Here is a 23,343-nt window from a genome sequence, read left to right on the forward strand (position 1 = left end):
GGTGGCGATTTTGCCACGTGTCTCTAGTTCCCTCTGTTTCAATTCAGCAAACCTGAAATCCCTAGTGAAAGGCAGAGCCCAGAGTTTAGAGCTGGGCGGGGCGTGAGGTGTAAGAAGCCTCAGATAAGCCACAGTCCCCCACCTCCGGGAGCCCAGACGCGTTGGGGTACTAGGCCACCAGTACCTAGAACACTGAAAGTCGGAAAGTTCTGCCCTAGTGACAGGAGCCAACCAGAATTCTTTTGCCTCAGGCTGGAGGGAGGGAGAAGGAGGCTGCCAGCAGGGCCCAAGGTCATTGGAATGGGCTGGCAAACGTGGGGAGGAATGCAGGCCTCTGGACGTGGAGGCCTCGGGGACAGCCTGAGCACAGCAGCTGAAGAGCATGATCAGGCTCTGAGCTCTTTCCTAGCAACAGAGAGGGGTCTCCTTTGGCCAGAACACAATGGAGCCAGTCATAGAGTCAAGGAAGAGAAGGAGGGAAAAGGGAGTGTGGCCTGCAGGTGTGGAGGGCCTTGAAGGCCAGGCTGGGGAACAGGGTGGATCCACGTGGGGGGAAACCTGGAGGCCTAGAGATCAGATCTCCCCAGAAGGAAGGAAGGAAGGAAGGGGCTTCTGACCTCGGTCCTCAAGATTGACAGGAGGGAGGAGAGAGCGGAGGTTCTCCGGGCAGGAAGCGATGGCCTCCTCCCAGGGGTACACTGAAGGGGGTGCTGTGTAGCTCTGGGACAACAAATAAATAAATATGTACAGAGGGGCAAATGGAGGCAGGCAGCAGGGAAGTGACTTGCCCAGCTATGGAGTGTGTGAGTCTGGAGGTCTTCCTGAACCCAGGCCCCAAGGGGAATAACTTGTTGCCCCTGAGCCTGAGCCAGGAGGAGTCTGGGACCTGAAAGCCTCTGCCCCATCCTTCCCTGGGTCACTCAGGTCCTTGCTGAAAGCCAAGGGACTGAAAATGGGACTGAAAATGAACCTCTTGAGATGAGATGCTTCAAGAACTTGGGGTGGGAGTGTATTTTTAATAATGACACCATTTTAACTTTGCCAAGTGAATTTCCTGAGCTGGAGATGGCAGTGTGCTGCCCTGGAGGTGGAGAGGGAAGGACTGAGCCCCCCAGGCAACCCAGGCAAGGGGCGGGGGAGGGGAGGCGGCTAGGCCTTTAAGGATGTCACAGTGGAGGAGACTGGAGAGTTTTGAGGTTGCCATGACAGAGGGGCTCTACATCAGATCCCACATCCCTGCTGGCTGGCTGCTCTGAATGGCTGCCGAGAGGCCGAGGGCAGGGGAGGAAATGAAAGAAGAGGAGCACTGCCCTCTTCTTATGAACTTTGTAGCTATATTGAGACCCTTCCGACTGTCTCCTGGCCAGATTCCTGTGAGAAGAGTGGATGGGAGACCCGGACCCCAGCCACTCCCTGGGGCGCACCCCAGGATGCCTCAGGCTCACCTAGAAGGCTTCCGGGCTCCCTTTAGAGGACATGGGAGGGGGAGGACCAAGCCGCCCCCAGTGATCTATGTCAGGGCGGGCCAGGCCCTCCCCAACCTGTTTGTGACTCCTCTGGATGGCAGAGGGGACGAGAGATCGGCAGCCTTGCCACCACCCTGGGTCTATGGCCACCGGCCTCAGGCTTACCCTGGGAATCATCACGCAGCCTTTGTCGGTGCTGGCAACAACAGGAGAGTCAGAGTGACTGTGCAAGCGAGGCGCTCCCAGGCCCCCCTTGACACTCATCGGGGCCCTCGATCGATGGCCCGCTCTCAAAGATACCGCACCTGCCCTGACAGCATGCTGGCAGCTCTGGCTGGAGCTGCAGAGGGAAGATCGGGAGCTGCCACACATCCTTGCTCCCAGCCTCTCCCTGCGGCCTCTTGGGGAGCCCCAGTCAGGAAGAGCAGTGGAAGAGCTGGTACCCTCCCCTGGCGCCTCAGATCCCAAGATCTCCCAGATGGCCTTGGCCAGCGGGATGCAAGAGCTGAAGATGCTGCCTCTGCCCACATACCCCCAGGGGCCATGTAATCCAGGCCATGGCAGGACTGGAGCCCACCCTCACATCTCCTGCCCTTCCCCTCCCCTGTCTCTTCCACCCTTCCCCTCCTTTCCCTTGGCCTCTTTGTGGCCCTTCCCTGGCCCTTCCCCTAGGGCCTCGAGGTTCCCTCCAACAGCCTCCCCAAGATACCACAGAGAAGGAGCTTCAAAGTAACCCTCTCTAATCTCTCTCCCTAAACGTCTTTCCTGGAGGACAGATTCTTTGAAGTTTTAGCACGTGTTGCCTTACATTCTTCCCCCTAAACATAAAAAAACCTCTCTGCCATCAAAAACAGAAAAATAAAGAAATTCTATGGTGAGTCTCATGAGTCCTTTGGTCTTCTTCCTGTGGCCTCCTCCATCGCCCTGCACCCTGCTTCTCCCCCTGCCACCTCCTCTTCCCTTCCCAGGCTCTTCCCCCTGAGAACCACCCCCACCAGGCTTCAGGGGACACAGCCCCCTGGGCTACAGAACTTGGGCATTTGGCTGCTGCAGGGGCTAGTTTGGGCTGGGAAACGCTGGCCCCCTGGTGAGACTCACTGCCTCCAGCCCCCTCCTTCCCCAGGCCCTCCTTTCTTTCTGGCTCCCACCACACTCCTGATGGGGAGGGGGTGGGGGGAGAGGTCTCTGGGGTGGCCACCACGTGGCCCAGGAGGGACTGCAGTCACAGAGGCAGGGACAGAGGGGCTGTCTTAGCTGAGTGTGTTGAGGAAGGAGACTCCCATGAGGGGAGGGCAAGATCTGGGTGCCTCAGCAGCAACAAACTGGTTTTCTGGGGAAACGTCTTTTTTTTTTTTTTTTGCAATTTATTTATTTACTTTTAGTTTACAACATTCAATCCCACAATCCCTTGAGTCGTCACACATAGGATGTGATTGCAATTATGTACAAAGTTCCCCTGGTTCTGCTGTCCTCACTCAGCATCAGCTTATATAAGTCTCTCCAGGTTATTCTGAAGTCCGTCTGCTCCTCATGTCCTATAGCACGAGAGTGTTCCATAACATGCATATACCACAACTTGTTCAGCCATTCCCCAGTTGATGGGCATCCCCTCGATTTCCAGTTCTTTGCCACCACAAAAAGAGCTGCTATAAATATTTTTGTACATACAGGTCCTCCTCCCACTTCTGTGATCTCATTGGGAAACAGTCTAGGGAAACTTCTCAGGCAAGAACTTGCCTGGTGCTTGCCTAGCGTCCCCCCACCCCCTCCGCCTTTGCTGCTTTCCTCCTCTCCTGGCTTCCATGACCACATGCTTATCTCCTGCACCAGTCTCGGATTCCAAGTCCCAGGTCCATGATGCCAACTGTCACCTGCCTCCAGAAGCTTTCCCTTTGACTAGTCCACCATCAGCACAAACTCCACCTGCCCTACCCAACCTTCTCTGTGCTTGGCTTTCTTCATCACCTGGGATCACTCTTGACTCTTCCTGCCCCTCACCCTCACCCCCGTCACGTGCCAAGCCTTGTCAGGCCCACATCCTCAATGTCTCCTGCCTCCAGCTCCTTCTCTGCACTCTTCACTCGAGCTGAATGGCAGAGGGGAGCCCCAGCTCTGCCCCTCTCTGCCTCCTGCCTGACGAGTGAAAGGGCCTCCTAACCGCCCTCCTTGCCTCCAGTCTGTTGTCAGAGCCTCAGAGGGGCCTCTCAGACACAGAGCTGCAATGGACGTTGGAGGCCAGCTACTCCAACAGCCTCAGGTTCCAGAGGAGGAGACAGGCCCAGAGAGGCAAAGAGGTAGAGGCGGGCCTGGAAGCTAGAGCCTCTGAATCCCAGGCCAGTGGCTCTCCACAGCATCCCACGATGAGGGGCCTTTAGGCTGAGAAGAGAAGGCAGAGGCCTCTGGGTCTGGAGGGGGGAGTAACAGCTGCGGAAATCAGGGTGCATGTCTGGAAAGCTGCCCTCAAGCCAGGGGGCTCTGCCCCCAATGTCTGCCACCCCTTCAGCTTTCCGGAATAGGCCTTCAGCAGCCTCGGGCCCTGGGCATGAGACATCCTTGCCAGGGGTGCAGAGAGACACCTGGGCAGGAGAGGGGAAAGGGGGTGGCATTGCCCTCTCCTCTGTGGTCCCTAACATGACCAGATGTGAGCTGGGCAGGCTGCTCAGACTTGAGCAGCTCTCCTAAGCATAGAACCTTCTTCATGGACGTCTCCTTGGATTGGCTGCAAACGGGACATCGGATCCACTGGGATAGCTAGCTATGTCTGCTCAAGAATTCTGACAGTTCTCTTCCCCTGCCTTGACACTGCCCCAAGGGACAAGGGCTCTGTTAGCTACCCACTGAGCTCCCGTGCTTGGGGAAGGTGGCCCGAGATAACCAAGCCTGGCACATGGTCTGCAAGTCATTTTCTCCATGACTGAGATGGAGAAGTGTCCTGGCTTGGGCTGCTTTCAAGGCCTTCATCCCCCAGCAAGCACTCTGATAACCCAAGGTTATCCCAGTGCCAAATGTCTTTGAGAAGCCATGAACCCATGGACCTGGCACTGAGCCTCTCCAAATGTAGCTCAGTCCATCCTGAGCCTGACAGACAGACAGACAACCCGTCTCTGGGCCTGGATGGGAAGGCTCCCCAGCTTGCTAGGAACTGCCAGCTCTAGGGCACCCCTGGCATAGCACTGAGGCACCCAGGGCCACCCCCAGCACTGAGAGGAGGCTCCACAGGGGACTTGAGCAGACACTGCCAAAAGGATGCCATCATTGGACTAGCAATTTAGTGGCCTGGCGTGCTCCTCTCACTCGAGCTTTATTGGAAAGAAAGGACAAGCGAGTCTATCTGGGCAGAGGTCTCCAGTAGCAGTGTTTGGGCTTCTGAAAGGCTACCAATACAATCCTCCAGCACATGAGGACCCAACTGGGACATCTCAGTGTGCCACAGTGCCAGGAGAGAGTGGGGAAGGAGAACTGGGAGGACTGGGAAAAAATCTGGGAAGCCAGAAAAGGAAAAGGGCGACAGCTAAGTCAGGGGAGTGTGCTCAGGAGTCCACATGGGGGGAACGGGTAGCATACGTCTGGGGCCTAGTGTATAGAGTAGGGTGGGACTGCCAACAGACAGGAGGGATGGCGGGTGTCCACAGAAGATAGGTGGGGGTGGAGTTCATGGGCTCTGGAGGGATGTGGAAGGGCCTTTTGCAGAAAGCAAAAAGGGTTGTAAGTACAGGCTCATTGAGCTGTGTGGTTTGGTGCCAGTTGGGTTCACCCTGTGCCTTCCTAAGGACTCACTGGTCTGGGCACAAAGGGCTTTCTTTGCTCCTGCACTCTGCAAAGAGCAAGCCTTGTGTGCCATCTCTGCTGACTCAGGTAAAGGTCCCACTGGGGACTGAGCTGTGCAAGGGGAGGAGGTGATTGGATGAGGGCACCATTGTGACCTTGCTGCCAAGCAGACTGAAACTGAGGTGCTTTGGGGGCATAGCGGCAGAGGCTAATCCTGAGCCCAGAGGCTGCTGAGTCCCTTCCAGAGCCCTGCCCAGGTAAAGACAGGCAGCAGACCCAGCCCCAAGCCTGGGGGGGGGTCCTTAGACTATGGGAACACCCTCCTTAGGCAGGTGGGTAGATTTCTGGGGGTCTGGCAACTGGGAGGGGGGAGTATGGGAAAGGACTTGGGGATTTCAGTCTCAGTGGTTGTTCCCTTGGGAGCCCTCTGAGTTTGTTTGGAGGCATTCTGAGAGGGGACGGGTTGGTTGGTCACTGGGTGTCCTGAACCAGCCTGTCTGTCCAAGACACAGCAAAGGATCAGAACCTGCTCCCCTTCCGCTTTAGGGCTTCCTGGCTGAGGGTTAAAGTTCCCCCAAGTTCTTGGGCAGCCCGGGGCACCACCCTCTACTTTTCAAGGGTCATGGGGAGCAGGGTTGCTACCTGGGGAAGGAGGGGGATTGGCTGTTCTCTGAGCCAGACTTTCCCACCATTTGCCACCCTCTGCCTCCTTTGTGGGAGGACTAATTGTCTCCAGGGGAGCCCCTAAATGGAGATTCCAGGTTTCTTTCTATGTTTCCTCCCTGCCCAGTTCAGGGCTGGTTCAGTTTCCTGCCTTATGTGTGTCCACCTAAATTTTGTCTATATTCGAGGTGTCCTCAAGGCTGGAGGTGTCCCAGGGCTTGTCTGAGACCTGGTTTGGGGTGACCGAGGTTTAGCCCTGCTGGCAACAGAGGGGAGGCCGAGAGACCTGGGTACTGTTCTGGCTGGGGGAAGTGTGTGTGTAGGTGGTCATATGAGTCTGGTAGGCCTCCATGCCTGCCCTGCCCTGCCCGTCTCCCTTGGAGGACCAAGGATCTTCAGGGCCCCTACTTCACTCCCCACCTTGTGACCATCCCTGTCACAAATAGGTTGTCACGGCAAGGTTCCATTCGGCCCCCTCTTCAGGGTAAGGCATCTCTCTCTCAGGAAGGTGCTGCTGCAGGGCCCTGAAAGGGGCCCATAGGTGCTATCCATAGATGGCCAGGGAATGACCAGGGCCCCTTCCCTTCCAGATCAGCCTTAGCTCAAGCCAGGATCTAGGAAGCAGGTGTGCCTCACCACAAAGTGAGTGGCCTTTTGCTCTCCATTGCCTCTTGCTAGCTATGGGTGGGGCTGCCTTACCTGTCCTGGAGACTCAAGGCTGTGGTGGGGCTGCCTCAGGCACAGTCATAGCCATAGGGCAATAGATAGGTGGTCTCTTTGGGGTTTCTTTGCCTGTGTCTTTCAGTGACCCTGTGATCATGATCCCCCTCCCCCCCAATCTCTGTGGGATTCCTAGGGCCTCAGCCTGGTCCAGACCCTACCCCACCCAGCCACCCCTGCTGGGCCAGGTTAAGGTAGATCTTTGAAGTCTCCTGTGGAGTGGGTTGTGACAGTTGAATGATGGGGCAGTGACAGAGAGAGAAGGCAGGAGAGGAGAGTCAGCTGGGTGGGTGGGCTCCCAGAGACAAGGGCCGCTGGGTTTGGAGTTTCTCTCCCCCTTTCCCCTCTCCCCTTGCCCATGACTCCCTCTCGCCCTGCCCAGCTAGTGATGACGAATGCCCCAGCTGTCCCCTCTGCCTGGGACAGAGAATGCCTGCCAGGTGCTTCTGTGTGTCTTGTGCCCATCCACGACTTGGCATCAGGAACCGATCACCTAGGGTATGCAGGTCACAAGGGTTGGACAGAGGGTTGGCTGGGGCATTCGTCATCACTAGCTGGGCAGGGCGAGAGGGAGTCATGGGCAAGGGGAGAGGGGAAAGGGGGAGGAGGAGGAGGAGAAAGAGGAAGAATTAGGGGGAATTAATCATGGAGGGAGCTTCGTGGAGGGGGGGGGGGGGGGGAGAGCTCTCTCTATCATCCTGGTTATTCAAGCAGGGACTCTCCTGACCAGCCCCCACCCACCCCCAGACCCTCCTCAGGGACAGCACAGACCACAGGCAGGGTAATGTGGTCCACTGGAGAGAGTCCTTGAATCAGAGGGATGAAATCTAGGGTGCAGAGCCTCCCCTCGCTCCTTACACTTACCAGGCCTGTGTGACAAGGGGCAAATAGTTGTTCCACTACTCTCTGCCTCACCTTCCTCCTCTGCCAACTGGGGACCAAGGCCTTGATCATGGACTTATAACTGGAAGGGGCCATAGAGCCCCATAGGTGAGGTTAAGATAGGCCAGGGCAGTAGCTGCTACTTGTCAGGCTCATGGTGAGTCACACAGCAAGCCATGTATGTAAAGCCCTTTGGACACTCTAGAAAGGTCAGCTCTGGCAAGGAGAAGTCACAGCGATAGGACAGGATGGGCTGGGCTGGGCTGGGATGGCATGGGAGGCCTCATGGGGTAGAGCGGTAGTTTAAATACCCTGGGAGGGAGGCCCCTGCCCAATCTGAGCCCCTGGAGTAGTTTTGGCTTCTCCCTCCCCCCCCCACCCCCACCCTCCCAGGGCCCAGGCTGGCTGCTTCAGGGACATATATGGGACCAATGAGGACCAAGGGAAAGAAATGGTTGTGAATGACTCCCAGGTCCTTGCTGTTTGTTTGACAGGTGGCCTCCAGGGTGGATTCTCATTCAGCTCTCAGACTGGCCAACTCCAGAAGAGCTTTAGCACAAACAGTTGCTCTGCCAAGGCTGCCTCCTCCTCAGTATGTACCCCCACCACCGAGCACGACTTGGGGGCTCCCTCTCCCCAGAAGCTTGATTGAGGGAGAGTAGTTGGGGCCCATTGGGAAAGACACGTCCTCCCTCCTTAGGTTTCCCATCGCTATTCCCCCACATCTACACGGACACCCCTGCTGGGGTCCAGTCCCGTTAGCCTGCAGCCAGCTTCCCCACTGTCCCCCAGGGAGGCCTCCCAGATGGGACAGGGTGGGTGCCAGCAGCCAATCACTGCCAGGGCGGCCTTAGAAAGGGCTCCTTCGTCCTCTCCACAGTCAGGTGGTCTCTGGACTGACTGCCAGGGTTCCCTTCCCGTTTTACAGAGGAGGGGGCTGAGACCCAGAGGGAACAAGGCCTGATTGGCTCCAGGCCATCCCCACAGCGTGGAAGGCTGAGAACCCTGCTCAGTTGTGCCCAGGTCTTCTGATGCCAAGCCCAGTGGGGGGTTTTCCACCACACCATGGTGCCTCTGAGGGGCAACATAAACTATTAGAGAAGACCCTCCATTTCTTCTTCCCTCCACCAGTGAAATTTCCTCTACCCTCTTCTCTGCCCAGTCTTGGCAAGGCCTTCCCAATCTCAGACCCAGACCCAGTGTGAGCCACGATCTTTTCTAGACCTAGAGCCCCCCCCCAACCCCCTCCCCTTGCCATAATCCTAATCACAATGAGGACAGTAATGGTAACAAGAATCGGCAGCAGCCACTGCTAGCTGCCATCTGGCTAGCCTTTCTCTAACACTTCAAGTCGTACATGTGTTGGCACGTCTCCCACCATCCCTTGGAGGCTGGTGTCATTAGCATCTCCATTGTGCAAAGGAGGAAACTAAGGCTTAGACAGGTCAAGTGACTTGTCCAGGGTCACACAGCTGGTTAGCGTCTAAGGCAGTATTTGAATTTGACTCTTCCTGACTGCCAGACCCAGCCCTCGACTCATGATGCCATCTAGCCTTCTGTGGTGGCCGGCTCCCCCCTGCTGCCAGGTGCATCACAGAGTCTCCAAGCCCAGAAAGGAGCCTCAGAGAGCAGCTCATTTCACCTGGACTGCACAGGATTTCCCCATCTTCCCCACTCTTCTCCCCACCCCACCCCCAGCCCTTAAAACACACCCAAATCATGGCCTGGATCCAGCCTTGGCTTGAAGCCAGAGCTCTGAGTGGAAAACACACTGGGTCCCCAAGGTATCCCTTGGCCCTTTGGGGCAGCACTCAGTGCTGGGCAAGTGTTCCTGGCCTCACGTATTTACTGTCTGGGTGCCCTTGGGGGAATCCCTTCACCGTTCTGGATCTCTAGGTGCCCTGGAAGATGCTTCTAGAGACATCCAGTTGAGAGTCTGGGACTCAAAGTGCCCCCTTGGCCCTTCTGCAGCTTCCAGTCCCCAGGCCTGGCTCTCTCCCCTGGCTGCCTTCAGCCCAAACAAGTCTAGTGTCTCCTTCCCAGGCCAGTCTTGCAGATCCTGGAGGACCCCTCTCTGGTCTCCAGACTCAGCCCTTTCTTCCTCAAGTGACTCAGCCTAGTCCATAGGCCATCATGGTCTCCAGTCCTTTGCCTGCCCTGGCCACACTCTTCTAGAAGGCTCTTCCACTCCCTCCCCTCTAGTGACATAAGCTCCTTGCCTATCCACAGTCTAGTCTCTTCCCCTTCCCTCACCCTCTTGCTCCTGCCTATTGGCCCCTCACCTCTACTCCCAGGTCCCTTCCTCCATGCTCCCTTCTCCTCCTGCTCTCTCCTTCCCATTTCTGTCCCTGTCTCTGTCCCTCCCTGCACCGTTGTGTCTCTGCCTCTCCCCTCTCTCTGTCCTCTGTCTCCCTCTTCCCTCTGTGCTGCTCCCTCCCAGGAGCCCCTGCCCTCAGGCCCCTCCCTCCCTCTCCCCCCACAGGATGGCTCCTCTCCTCCCTCTCTGATCTCTTTTCCCAGGATGTCCACCAAGTCATGAGTGAAGGAAATGGTAAGTTTAGTTTTCACTCCAGAGCCGCTCCCCTAGCTAGCTCTGCTCTCACCTCCAGCCTCTTGTGCAATCTGCCCATCTGGGCACGTTGGGCACAGCTCATCTGCTCACTCCTTCCTCCTGGGCTCCTCCTTGGCCCATCAGATCTCTTTCTGGCCTGCCTGTTTCTTGGTGTGTCCCCCTCACCTCACTCAGTCACTTGGCTAACTGCTCACTGCCTCCCCCCGCCTCTGAAAGGCTGCAAAAACTGGGACCTGGACATGTCTTCTCCTCATTTTAACAACTAAACTATTTCAGCCTGACCCACCAGATACCTCCCAACTTGCCAGCAGACACCCCTTTCATGGACCATGTTGTCCCCAATTGCTCCAGGCCTCCACACAGTACAAGCTGAATTACTGCTCCAGGGGTGGCCTATTCCTCTTGGGGCTACCTCTTTCTCCCCTTTTGTCCCCCTCTCTCTCTTCTGTTGGTTTCTCCCTAGCTGTGTAAGCGTGCATGGGTGTGCATGGGTGTGCGTGTTCTCCCCTAACTTGATATGGAATCCTTTGGGTCTATTTCACTGGGATTACTGGCTGCCAACGGCCCCAGTTTCCTCATCCCTCCCCCCCAATACACCCTGAGAGCTTTCTGTTTGACCTTTCCCCCTGCTCTCTAGGCCATATGTCAACTCCTGGTCACATGCCCATCCCCAGCCCCAAGCCCCCCACCTGAGGACACAATGTCTGTCCTCTTGCCTTCACGACTCTTCTTACCACCCCCCTGCTCCCTTGAGGCTGCATTAGGTCCAGTGTGTGGAGAGGAGGAGGTCCCATAATCCTGCTGGCCTCAGTCCCAGGCAGCCCACACCTGGATGTCCTGTGCTCACTTTGTCCAAGAAGGCCATTGGCCAATTCACAGCTCCCCTAAGTTCAGAGCCGGTGGTGTGACCAGGACAGTGAGGGCAGGCCAACAGGCCTTCCCTTCCATGCTGGGAAGAGGCATTGCTCTTTTGTTCAGGTGATGAGATGGGAGCCACTGAAGGAATTTGCTTGGCTCATTTTCTATCCCTTTTCTTGATTCTTTTTGTTCTCCCCTCAGTCATCCCTGGAAATCCCCTTGGTTCAGAGATGTGCAGGTCTCACCTTCATGCACTCTGCAGCACTGATTGAAGGCTTTACTGTGGGCCCATTCAATTTGATCCTGAGCTCATATCCTATAAATAAATGCTTGGTGGTGGGCTGGGGGCAGGGGGAAAGAAAGCATGTTCTCTCTGAGAAGCAGGTGAAAGGACTGGGGTGATTCAGCCTAGAGGAGAAGAGACTGGTGGAGCAGGAGAGGGAGCTCAGGGGAGCTGTCCAAAGATCCCTGAAGGGCTGTCCTATGACACGGGGGTGAGGCATGTTCTTTGTAGCTCCAGGGTGCAGGGCCAATACCAGCAGGTGAAGGTTACATAGGGGCATCTTGGAGCTACCAGAGTGGGCCACGTGCAGCTCCCAGCACCTCTGAGTCAGGCAGGTCCCCACCGCTAGAATGTGCTTGCTTGTCCAGGTTCCTGGGGACAAGTGAAGATGGCTGCTCAGCCTAGAAACTCTCCAAGGTCCCTGTCCTCCTAGGAGCCTGTCAGTGAGTTGTGGTGGGATGAGCCTTGGGCTGCCGTGTCTGGGACAAACAGCCATGCTGATTGGGCTTGGGATGGGCATGAGTGCTCCCGTGGGGCTCCTGGCATGTTGGGAGCCCTAGGCCTTCACAAGTCTGCCAAGTGAAAAATGGAGCTAGGGGGCAGCCAGGTAGCACAGCGAGTAAGAGCACTGGCTTCAGTGTCAGAACGACCTGGAGATCGAATCCCGGGCTCAGACACTCAGCACCCACCCAGAAACACCTGGCCATGTAACCTTGAGCAAGTTACTTAACCCCAATTGCTTAGGGGCGGCCAGGTGGCTCAGCGAGTAAGAGCACCGGCTCCAGTGTTGGGACGACCTGGAGATCTAATCCCAGGCTCAGACACTCAGCACCACACCCAGAAATAACTGGCCGTGTAACCTTGAGCAAGTTACTTAACCCTGATTGCTTAATTAAAAAAAAATGGAGCTAGGCTGAGATGCCCTCACTCAGCAGGCCTGCTGCTTTCCAGGCCACATTCCTTGTTGGAGAATGAGAGCATCTCTCAGAGTGATGGCACACACTAGCCCAAGAGGCATCCATCTTTCCTCCCTATTTGCCATCTTCTCCCAGCTTCTCCCACCTTCCATGGATTGGATCCTCAGGTGCCACCACCCCTGATCTTCCAGGTTATTAGCACTCTTTCCACCCCCAGCTCTCTCTGCACATCATGTTTTCCTCCTTGTGCCCAGTTTGGAATCAGAACCACATGGCCCAGGAGGCAGTAAGCAGGCATGGGGTTTGAGGCCAGCTGAGAATTCTAGACTCAGAGTCAGGGAAGGAGAGCATTCTGGGGCCTGGGGCTGGGAAGGGAAACCCTGGAGAGTGAGTGGCCCAGAGGAGAAGCTACCTTATGCTTGGCCTTCCTTTTGGGCCAACGATTCCTCCTTCAGAAGTTCGTAACTGGGTCAAAGGTACCCAGGACCTGCCCTCGCTTTGGCCTTCTGGAGCTGACTCCTTTATGAACTGGGAACTCTGGCTCCTCGGGCTTCCCTCACCCACCCCTGCCGATGAGATTCTTTAGAAACCTTTCTCCCCTCCCCAGTCCCCACCTCTTGCTTAGCAGAAGCCAGTGCAGACTCTACCAAGGTAGACATCACTCTCCAGATCTCCCTCTAACCCTAGGAGAGGGTGGCGTGGAAAGGAAGCATCACCCCAAGGAGGAGGTGGCCTCAAAGCTCTGCTGCCTTCTGACTAATGGACTTTTCCCCAGGGAACAGTGGCCTGGGTCCTTCTGGTGCACCACACTCTTTGCCACTGGGCAGCATTTGGGAGAAGTACGTTATCCTTGAAAAGCTGCTGAGTATGCCCCATCCCCCACCCCTACCTGCCTTGTTCTCATTCTCAGCTGTCTAGTGAGCACCCCAGGCATAGAAACATGCAGTCATAGAAAAGAAATGCTCCCAGAGGCAGCCTCCATGAGGCCTTCCCCTTCCCCAAGGTAGGTGCTTCCAGACTCTAGCAAAAAGAGCCCGTCAGAAGGTGAGGATTATCAAGGGAGACCCCAATTCTTTCTTTAATCCCACCATTGTTGGTGACAGGATTCCATACTGAAGTCTTAAATGATGCCTGCATTGAATTAATTGTGTGGGGCCATGAGAAATTTTACCAATAATTTCTTGGACAGTTATGCCTGGGCCTTGGGACAGGTAGACAGCAGAGATAAGGAGCTCAGAGCTTGGCCTCAGGAGATTTTCCATGTCCTTTTCTATTCCACATCCTAGAGGGTTTCTTTTCCTTTCCTTCCCTCTCCTTCCCTTCCCCTGCAATCTCATGCCCTTTCCTCTTTCCCTATTCTTTTCCCTTTTCCTTTCCTTTTTTTCCTCATTTTTATTCAATTTTATTTTCAGCTCTAAATTCTTTCCTGCTCCCCCACCCATTGAGAAGGAAAGAAATAAACATAGAGCCCTGTATAGATCCTTACACTTCTGCTAAACAAATCCCTGTGTTAGTCCTGCCCAAGTGAAAAGAAAAAAGAAAAGGAAACATGCTTTGCTCCTCCTGCTCCTCCCCCTCCCCCTTCTCCCTCTCCCCCTCCTCCTCCTCCTCTGTCCATCAGCCCTCCCTCTGGAGTGGAGTGAATGTTTCATCATTGGTCACTACATTGATCAGATATCCTAAGGTCAAAGTAGATAATCTTTCCAATACTGTTGTTCTTGCATACCTTGTTCCCGACGGTTTCAGCTCATTTCACTTTGCATCAATCAGTTCATACAAGTCTTTCCAGGTGTGTGTGAAACCTTCCCCCTCATCATTTCTTCTAGGCCAATGGCATTTCATCCCCTTCATAAACCACAATTTGTTCAGCTACTCCACACCTGATGAGCACCCTGTCACTGTCCAATATTTTGCTGCTGCTAAAAGAGTTGGTACAAGTATTAATTGTACCTAGGCACCCTTTCCCTCTTTCTTTGATCTCTTTGTGGGATGGACCTAGTAGTCTGTCATGGGTATGAACGATCGAATGGTTCTTTGGGGCATAGCTCCAAGTTGCTTTTTTGTTCCAGAATGATCAGGCCGGTTCACAGCTCCACCAACACAGCATCAGTGTACTTATTTTCTCACAGCCCCTCCAGTATTTGTTCATTTTCCTTTTCTCCCCAGTTTAGCCAATCTGACATTTCCCTATGTTTCATAGCACCAACCCTAATCATCATCCTCTCCAAGACCTCCCCTTTCACCCTTCAGATCTTCCCCCTGCCCTGGTTATACTCTCCTCCCTTCTCTATCTCTTGCCCTAATCTCCACCCTGGCATCTCTTGCCCCCTTGTCCTGTCACTGATCACAGCTTGCCAAACCTCATCCCTGAATGACTCCCACCTTCAACCTCCTTCACTCATCCACACACCATTGAATACAGCTGGAAAAAAAGACACGAAACCACAATGCTTTGGGTCTGCTATACATGTATGTGATGTAATCGCAACCAAGCCTTCACTGCAGCATCACCATATGATGTTCCTACCTAAACAATTCACTGGCCCACTGCTCATGGCAATTGTGCCAAGCCAAGAGGTTCAGTGACTTGCCTGGGGTCCCAGAGCTAGTGAGTGTCTGAAGTCAGATTAGAACTCAGGTGTTCCAAAGTCCAGACAGAGATTTTTCTACTCTTCCACCTAGCACATCCACACACATGTGTTCATGTACTTTACACATGGCTAGGCACCTACATAGAGATACACACACATGTGTACGTGTAGGCATATGTGCGTCCTTCCTATCCATGCAAAGGGAGAGCTGGACACAACTCTCAGCCTGAATAGACTCACTGGTATTTGAATTTTAACCAGCAGCCAAGTGGCTTTCATAACACAAAATGGATTTGAATGCTTTTAAAGAACATGCACCCACCAGGGAGGATGTCATTTCACATTCTCCTTCCATTACTTGATGTCTTAGCAATTATTCCTTGATTGCTAAAGCTCCTGGAGAATCCACCAGCTTTCCTCCCCTATTCTTGGTCCCCTTGGGTGGGAGCTGTGGTATCCCTGCAGATTGGATGGATTCTCCCCGAGAGCAGCAGGGAGGAAGGTGAAGGCCCATGATTTGATCTGCCACGTCCTGTTGATTAGGATCCATTCTTATTTTCATACGCCAGGGACATTTGGCAAGGAAGGGGAAATTCCAGGCATCCCCTCCAAACCCAGGTCTAATTTTTGCCTGGCCATGTGGATTGGAGTGGGGGCCAAGAGTGGAAAAGAATGTGGACCTTCCTTCTAGCAGCCAGACTCAGAGACAAGGGGTGGGCAGCCCACATGCTGGGTTGGTGTCCTTGAAACCTGAAGGGGACCAAGCAAGGCCTCCAGTGTGCTGGGTAAAGCCTCTGTGGTGGATTTTTGGAAGGATGGAAACAATTGCCACCCAGCATCAAAACCTGCAGCTGTGAAGGGCAATGCTAGGTCTCCTAGAGCAGTGAGGAACTAATCCCTAGCTTATCAGGGGCCTAACGCAGCATGGAATATGAACACGGACCCATATGAGTGACCGAGGGAGAGGCAGGGGTGCAGCTCAGTGATTTCTGCACCAGGGTGAGCAACCCAAACATGGCCCCAGATCTCTGACTCTGTACACCAAGGTGTGAAGGCAGCACAGAAAGTAATTAAGACATACTCAGTTGGTGGGGTGGTGGAGCACCATAAGTCCTAGGAGAACCCAGGACACCAGGCTCAGCTATTTTTTTTTCTTTGTATTTTTATTAAATTCTTTGTTTTTTAACGCTTTTTTTTCACATTTTGAGTTCCAGATCCCCTCCCCTATTTCAACACTATTGGAGTGCAAATTCTGATAAGATGTAAAAGGCACCTCTACTTAAATGACATTAAAATAATTATTTCCAGTGTTGGTGCTCTCCCAACGTTGAAGCCCTGTGGCAAAAGCCCAGTCATCGGCCCTAGTTGCCTGTCTGCTGATCAGAGCCCACCCTGACCCAATTCCCAGCAGCCTTTTGGGAAGCCTGCCACTGCCTGGAAGGATTGGTTCAGACTTTGCTGGGTCCTGGTTTCTTGGGAGGTTGGCAGTGGGCAAGCATGGGGTGGGTTTGTTTTCAGCCTTCAGAGATTCTCATCAGTCCTGGACCTGTGGCCTTTGCTCTGGCCAAAAGACAATGAGAAACCGTCCCCTCGTGGCTCCCCCTCCTCCTCCTCCCTTCCCACAGCGGTAGGTGGTCACCTTAGCCAGAGGGGTCAAACACATCCCATTTTGGAGTCTCTTCAGCCTCAAGGGTTGTGATCCTGTCTGCATCCATGACTCACCTTGGGACCTAGGCTAAGTTGCCTCTCTTTTTCTAGGTTTAGGGTTCAGCAGGCTGTCACAGACCAGGGAACAGACAGCTCTTGGTCAAATGTTGACAGGGAGCCCAACAGCTAGGAAGGACTGGGTCTCTACTGGTTTTTTAGATTAGAGATAGATGTCAGAATCATCTGGTCCAACCCTTCATCTCTTAGAAGAGGAAGCTGAAGTTCACAGAGCTGAAGTCACTTTTCCAAACTCACACAGAGTTAACCAAACCAGGATTGGAACCCAGGTCCTTGGCCTTCTGCTATGAGGTGATGAGGGCCTGCCCTACAGTGCTGGCATTATCAGAGGAGGGAAGGAACTGTATTCAAGAGATGCTGCCGAGGACCCAGTGCCAGGCCTTGAAGGCATCATGTTGGATGTGGAGGATGAGAGAAAGAGGCAGAGTGAGGAGTCCAGGGTTAGAAGTTCTAGGTTGGGAGTCTGAGGGACTGGCAGGAAGGTGGTTCCCTCTCCAGTGACAGGGAAGCTGAGCAGGGGAGAGGGTTTAGGAAAGACATGGAGAACCTGTGGCCCTTTGACTGAATCCAAACTTCACAGAAAACAAATCCCCTTCCTAAAAGGATTCCTTCTGTGAAACTTGGACTCAGCCAAAAGGCCCCACCCAAGGTTCTAGAGGCCACAGGTTCCCCACCCCTGCTTTAGGAAGAATGATCCTGAGTTCCCTTTGGAACATGTTGAATTTAAGATGTCTATTGGACATCCAGTCTGAGAAGTCTGAAAGGCAGTTGGAGATGTGAGACTGGAAGTCAGCAGAGAGTTTGGGGTAGGAAAGGTAGATTTGACAATCATCAGCATAAAGATGGGAGGTGACTCGATCACCAAATGAAGTAGTGCAGAGGGAGAAGAGGACCCAGGACAGAGCTCTGGGGGACACCTATGGTGAGAGGGTATTTTGAGAAGTGAAGGTTTCTCTCTCATATTTAATAACTAATTATTGTTTTAGGGCCAAAGTTTTTCCCCTTTTGTACTTCCCCATCCAGAAACCAACCAGTGTGGGAAATCACTCTTAAAGATTCACCTAGACAAAGATTGAATCAGACAGTAAGAGAAATTCGAAAATTCCAAGTTTAAGCTAATGGCTGTGTTCCTGCTCTGAGTGTTTGCTCAGACAGATCCTGGGAAAACGGGGATTCTCCCTATTATCAAGACAGGTGATATGGAAACTGATGTCTCTTTGACCAAGATTTGAGTGACCTCTGTCATGTACCCCAATTCCTTCATTTTAATATAGCCCACACCTGTCTTTTTGTTAATCCATCTGAATTCATTGCCACCCCTCAAGAGAACTCTTTGAGAGAGAACTCTGACCCCACCCCCATTAAGGGACTTTGGTCTAAAAGTGACCATACTTTCATTAAAAACATTCTGGCCTTGGTAATAAAATGATTAAATTACTCAGAAAGTATGTCTCTCTAGCCTTTTGAAACATCACAGTGTGATCCATCCCAGGAGACTGAGAAGAAATGGTCAGAGAGATAGGAAAAGCACCAGGAGAGTAGTGTCCTGAAAGCCTGGAGAGATTATCCAGGAGGAAAGAGTAACCAACCGAGTCAAGGGCTGCAGAGAGTTCAAGGAAAATGTGGATGGAGAAAAAAAAACAGCGTTGCATTTGGTAATTTAGAAATTACTGGTAATTTTGGAGAGAATAGTTTTGGTTGAATGATGAGACCCGAAGGCAGATTGTAGAGGATTAAGAAGAGAATGAGAGAGGAAATGGAGGCACTTAATGTCGGAGAACTTTTTGAGGAGTTCAACCAGAAAAGGCAAGAGATATGGGACAATAGTTAGTGGGGACGGAAAGATCAAGTGAGAGGTTTTGGGTTTTGATAATGGGGTAGCTAGAGGCATGTTCGTAGAGGCATGACTCACTTTGTCCCTTCCCAGATCCAGGAAACTGGATGTGGGTGTGATGGGTGACAAAGAGCTCTTGCTGATTCTCTCAGTCTGGGATAAGCTCCTAAAATGGCTTTTTGTCTAAAGCTCCAATCACTATCCTCAAGTTTAAGAACTTCAGGACTTCTGTACACACTGAGTGGCAATCCTCCTCCCATCATCTCCTCCTCTTCTTCTCTCTCTAACTGCTTCACTCTTGCTGTGTCTCTCTTTGACTCTATCTCACTATCTCTCTGAGTCTCTCAGTCTCCTCTCTCCCCCTACCCTTTCTTTTTCTCTCTCCCCTCCTTCCCCCTTCTTCCCGGATCTCTGTCTCTGTCTGTGTTCATCTGACTCTCAAATACATTCACATACCATTCCTATGCCGTATTTTGTTCTGCCATTCCCCAATTGATGGGCACCTTTTACAGTTTGCTGTTCTTTGCTAGAAGAGAAAGTGCTGCTAGAAGTATTTTTGTACATGTGGGTCTTTTTTCCCCTCTTTGGGAACATGTGCCTAGTACTGCTATAACTACTGTACACTGTTAGCAACACATAAGCTAATGGGGCAAGTACATGTCTTTGCGTATACAGGAGAAATATATAGAGAACAAATACTTGGAACCAGGTTTCCAAGCCTATATATTTTTTTCAGAGTCAGTGCATATGCAGAGTGAGACTCCTGATTGGTGGAGAGAATTACAGCACAAAACTACAGATCGGTGGAGCTGTGGCAGGGGCACAGTTGTCTTCAGAGCTTCTTGGGAGAAGAAAACACATGGTTCCATGCATTCTTTGGGACTAGCTTCCTCAGAGAAAGAGAGGAAGAACAATTGTGGAAGCCACGGACATGCAGTGGAAGCTAGCTCCCCAACATGTCTCTGATTTCAGGATTGCATTTCTGCAGATTTGGAAAGATTATTTCCCCTTGAGTGAGATGGGGTGTGCTCTTTCTCTGTCTCCCTCTCTCTTTCTGTCCCTGTCTCGCCTCCCTATCTCTCTCTCTCTCTCTCCCTCCCTCCCTCTGTCTCTCTGTTTATATATCTCTGTCTCCCCGTCTCTCTCTGTCTCCCTGCCTCTCTCTGTCTCTCAGTTCCACTTTTTTTAGCTCACTCCCATCAGAAGAGCTTGGTCAGTGATGTATTTTTCCTGTAATCTATATCACTTCTAACTACATCCAATTTCTGTCAGATGTTCTGATTGGACATATGAGTTCACTTACTACTTACCATTTCTCTCATGATCTTTTCTATAACTGGCATTTGGTGGGAAGGAGCCAAACCAGGTAAGTTTAAGCTTGGTCTAGCCTCTCTCCCATATCCCCCCTGCCATCCCCCCAAGGACTAGCAAGCAGGGAAGCAACTTGTTCTCCTAGACCAGCAATTTGGTGTGTTGTGGGCGGGGGGGGATATATCACTGTAATTCTAACTGTGTGATTCATCCAGGGCCTTTCTTAGAGCATGGAGAAGAGAGCTCTGAGCTTCATGGCCCTTCTGCTCTCTGCAAGGCAGAAGCAACCAGTCTCCCTTGGAAAGGAGAGGGCAATATCCTGTAGTTAGCTAGCAAAGCCTCTCAGGAACTACCCCTAGTTAACCCAGATATATCTTACATGGGTCCACAGAATTTTATATATGAATAGAGTAGTTCTCCCCATTCCTTTCTACCTCTCGTTCAGAGAATTTGCTCAAATCACGAGTGCCACTGCTTCTGGAGAGGGCCTGGCAATTGATAGCTCTATTGCTGGTCTCTTCCTCCCTGGGATTTCTCAGCCCTTACCTCTTCTCCAGGCCACCATTCCTCTCTAAGGGTGGTCTGCTCCTCGAGAGCAAGGACTGTCTTCTGCTTTCCTCTTGGCATACAGTAAGCACTTACTAAAAGATTTTTACTCATTTCTTTCATTCAAATACAATGAAATGTGGGCTTTGGAGGCGGGGCAAGCAGTGCTTTATGGGGAAGGTACCACTTTAGCTGCATCTTGAAGGAAGAGGAAGGATACCTTGAGGCAGTCAGTCATTTATTCAGGGGATCAGGCAATCCACAAGGGTTTTTACTGTGTCTTTCAGGCGCCCTGGGCATACAAAGAGAAGCAAAAAACAGTCCTTGTGCTCATGATTTGGTAAGGAAATGGGAACGTACAGAGTCTATATTAGAGCGAAGGCAAGGGAGGGAAGGTCTGGGAAAACTTCCAGCAGAAGAAGGCCTTTGAGCAGGGTGCCATGGTACATGTTTAACAACTAGGTCACTGAGAAAACATACACACAACATGCTTTCACGTTTAATCCAAATTAACATTTTCTCCATCAGTTTCTTAAGTCTAGACAATAAACAAAAGTCAATGAAACCCTGATGCGTAACATTTACCATTTTCTGAGATGTAAATGCTCATACTGAAAATGTCCCAGGTGCTTCTTTCACCTCTAGGAGTTGGATGCAGCAAAGTCCTGCCTTAGAGCCAACCTTTGAAGTATGTCAAGGAACCTAAGACTTGGAAGAGTAGAGGGAGAGCATTCTGGGTCTGGAGAGCACATAGTTCAAAGGCATGAACAGAGGACTGCGGTGTTTTGGGAGGAACAGCCAGGAGGCTGCTGGTGGCTGAGTTGTAGAGTGTTTGGAGGGCAGTGAAATTGAAGAAGACAGAAATGAATGGTAGGAAAGTCCAGGCTGCTAAATGATTTAAATAGTATTACATTTGGAAATCTTTGTGCTTGTTGGCAACTGTTAAGTTCATAAAAAATAATATGTATAGTTTCTGGAAAGGGAAGAGGGGGCTAGATGATGAAGGGTTTTGAATGCCAGGCAGAGCATTTTGGTTTTGATCCTGGAGGCAATAGGGAGCCACTGGAGTTCACTGAGTAGAGGAGTGGCATTATTGGACCTGGACTTTAGGAATTTGGGGTTAGAATAAATAGGATGAGGTAGAAAGAGGACCTGGGTTCAAATTCTGATAACTTTTCTGATCTTCAATGTCCTCCCCTCAACAATGACAGCTTTGGAACCTATGAGTGAAGTCCTGTTTTTTGGATGACATTAATTTTATCCTACTCCTTCAAAGTGGATGCAGTGTTTTCACACCCTCCCTGATCCTCATCTTCCTCTCCTCTTCTCCCCCTCTCTCACTGATCCTCCCTCCTCTCTTCTTCCCTCCTTCTCTCTCCCTCCGTCCCTCCCTTCCTCTGTGTCTCTCCCTCCCTCCCTTTCTTTCTCTCTCTCCTCTCTTTCCTTCCTGACCTTCCTCTCTGTCTCTCTTCCTCCCTTCCTTCCTCTGTGTATGTCTCTCTGCCTCCCTTTCTCCCTCTTTCTCTCTCTTCCTCCCTTCCTCTGAAATGGACATGACAGCCAAGCCAATTATAATTTGATAGGAGTGTTTATTAATCGGCCGGTGACTGCCTCCCCAATAGGGAAGACAGCCCTGAGTCTTCTGTAAGATACACTTATATAGAGTTAGGTGTTGCTAATAACAAAATATGGTTCCAAGGGGGGTGTAATGCCGTTAATGCCTTTTCTAGTGAAGCCTTGATTACCTAGCAAAGCCCTGGATACAAACATGAACAGACCTGAATCTGGGGCATGTTTCTAGCAACACATATGAAAGGTTCCCTCACTATTATGGCCTATTAGGTGGTTTCCAGGGACCCTGGTAGGGGTCCCCTTCTGGCAGGTTTAGGGGGCTTTGGTGTATAATTTCTGGTGGGCACTTCACCTCTACCTCCCTCCTTTTCTCTCTCTCCCTCCCTCCATTTCTTTCTCTCCTCCTCTCTCCCTCCCTCCTTTTCTTTCTCCCGTCTCTCTTCCTCCCTCCTTTTCTCTCTCTGTCTCTCCCTCCCTCCCTTTCTCTCCTTCTCTCTGTGTCTCTGTCTCTCTCTCCCTGGTTCTCTGTCTCTGTCTGTCTGTCTCTTCTCCCTACTGTCTTGTTTAGGCAGCTGTGAGAACCCTGCAAGGGAGACTATAAGATGGTGGCACTCTCAGTGCCACAGAACCCACATGCTATCAGAATTGGAAGAGCCCTGAGCTCAGCTATGCTGTTCCCTCTTCGCAGGAGTAGTAGCATGGTAGCATGGCTGGGGATAGGATGAAGTGTCTGGATTCCCAGTTTTACAATGTGGTTACAGGTTGAAGGGCAGGTGGAGATGACATGAAGGAACTAGGGCCTAAAGGGTGAGTGTAAATGCTTGTTAGGCTGTGGTTAAAGGAGCTCTTTTAGCTTTAGGAAAGAATTGAGAAGGGGTGCATCAATTAGAGAATGGCTGCACAACATATGTCATATGAATGCCATGAAATGACAAAGGGATGGATTCTAAGAAACCTGGGAGGACTTGTATGAGCTGATGCAGAACAAGGTAAACAGAATCTAGCGACCAATTCATACAAGATGGCCCAAAGTCTGTTTCAAGTTTGAATCGTATTAAACTACACTCAGACTTTGGGGTCGACACCCTGTATAATAATGAAACTGGAAGGTAAAGCAGCTTTGAAAGATTTAAGAGCTGTGATCCATACAATGACCAGCCTTGATTTTGGAGAACCAATGAGGCTACCGGCCTTGGGCAGAAAGCCCTGCATGAGAGTCAATGTAGGGGTTTGTTTCTTTGAACTCACCTTGTTACAAGGGACAGTTGTGATTGTCTTTTTTTTAAAGGGAGGGCAGATTTGGGAGCAAAAGGGTGACTACTGATAGGTGGACCAAACAAAGGAAATGACAGGAGCAGGGTAGCATTTAAAAAAAAAAATTCACAGAAGCAAACTGAAAGAGGCTGAGAAAGAGGTGCAGATTAACAGTACCAGAACGAAAGCACTGGCTAAAGGCACCGTATTATTTTTTTTTTCTACCTATTAAGGTATTGAGGTGTTTGGGGAGGGGGGGAATGACTTACCCAGGGTCACACAGTTCCTATTTCTGGTACTATAGGAACTTAGAGATCATTTCATTGATAGCCTCCTCATTGTACATCTGGGAGAAGGTGAGCCTCCCTCCCCCCCCCCCCC

Source organism: Petaurus breviceps, unplaced genomic scaffold, assembly GCF_028583685.1.
Source record: "Petaurus breviceps papuanus isolate PSGF00001 unplaced genomic scaffold, PetGlider_PUasm1.0 90601, whole genome shotgun sequence".
NCBI classification, from domain to species: domain Eukaryota; kingdom Metazoa; phylum Chordata; class Mammalia; order Diprotodontia; family Petauridae; genus Petaurus; species Petaurus breviceps.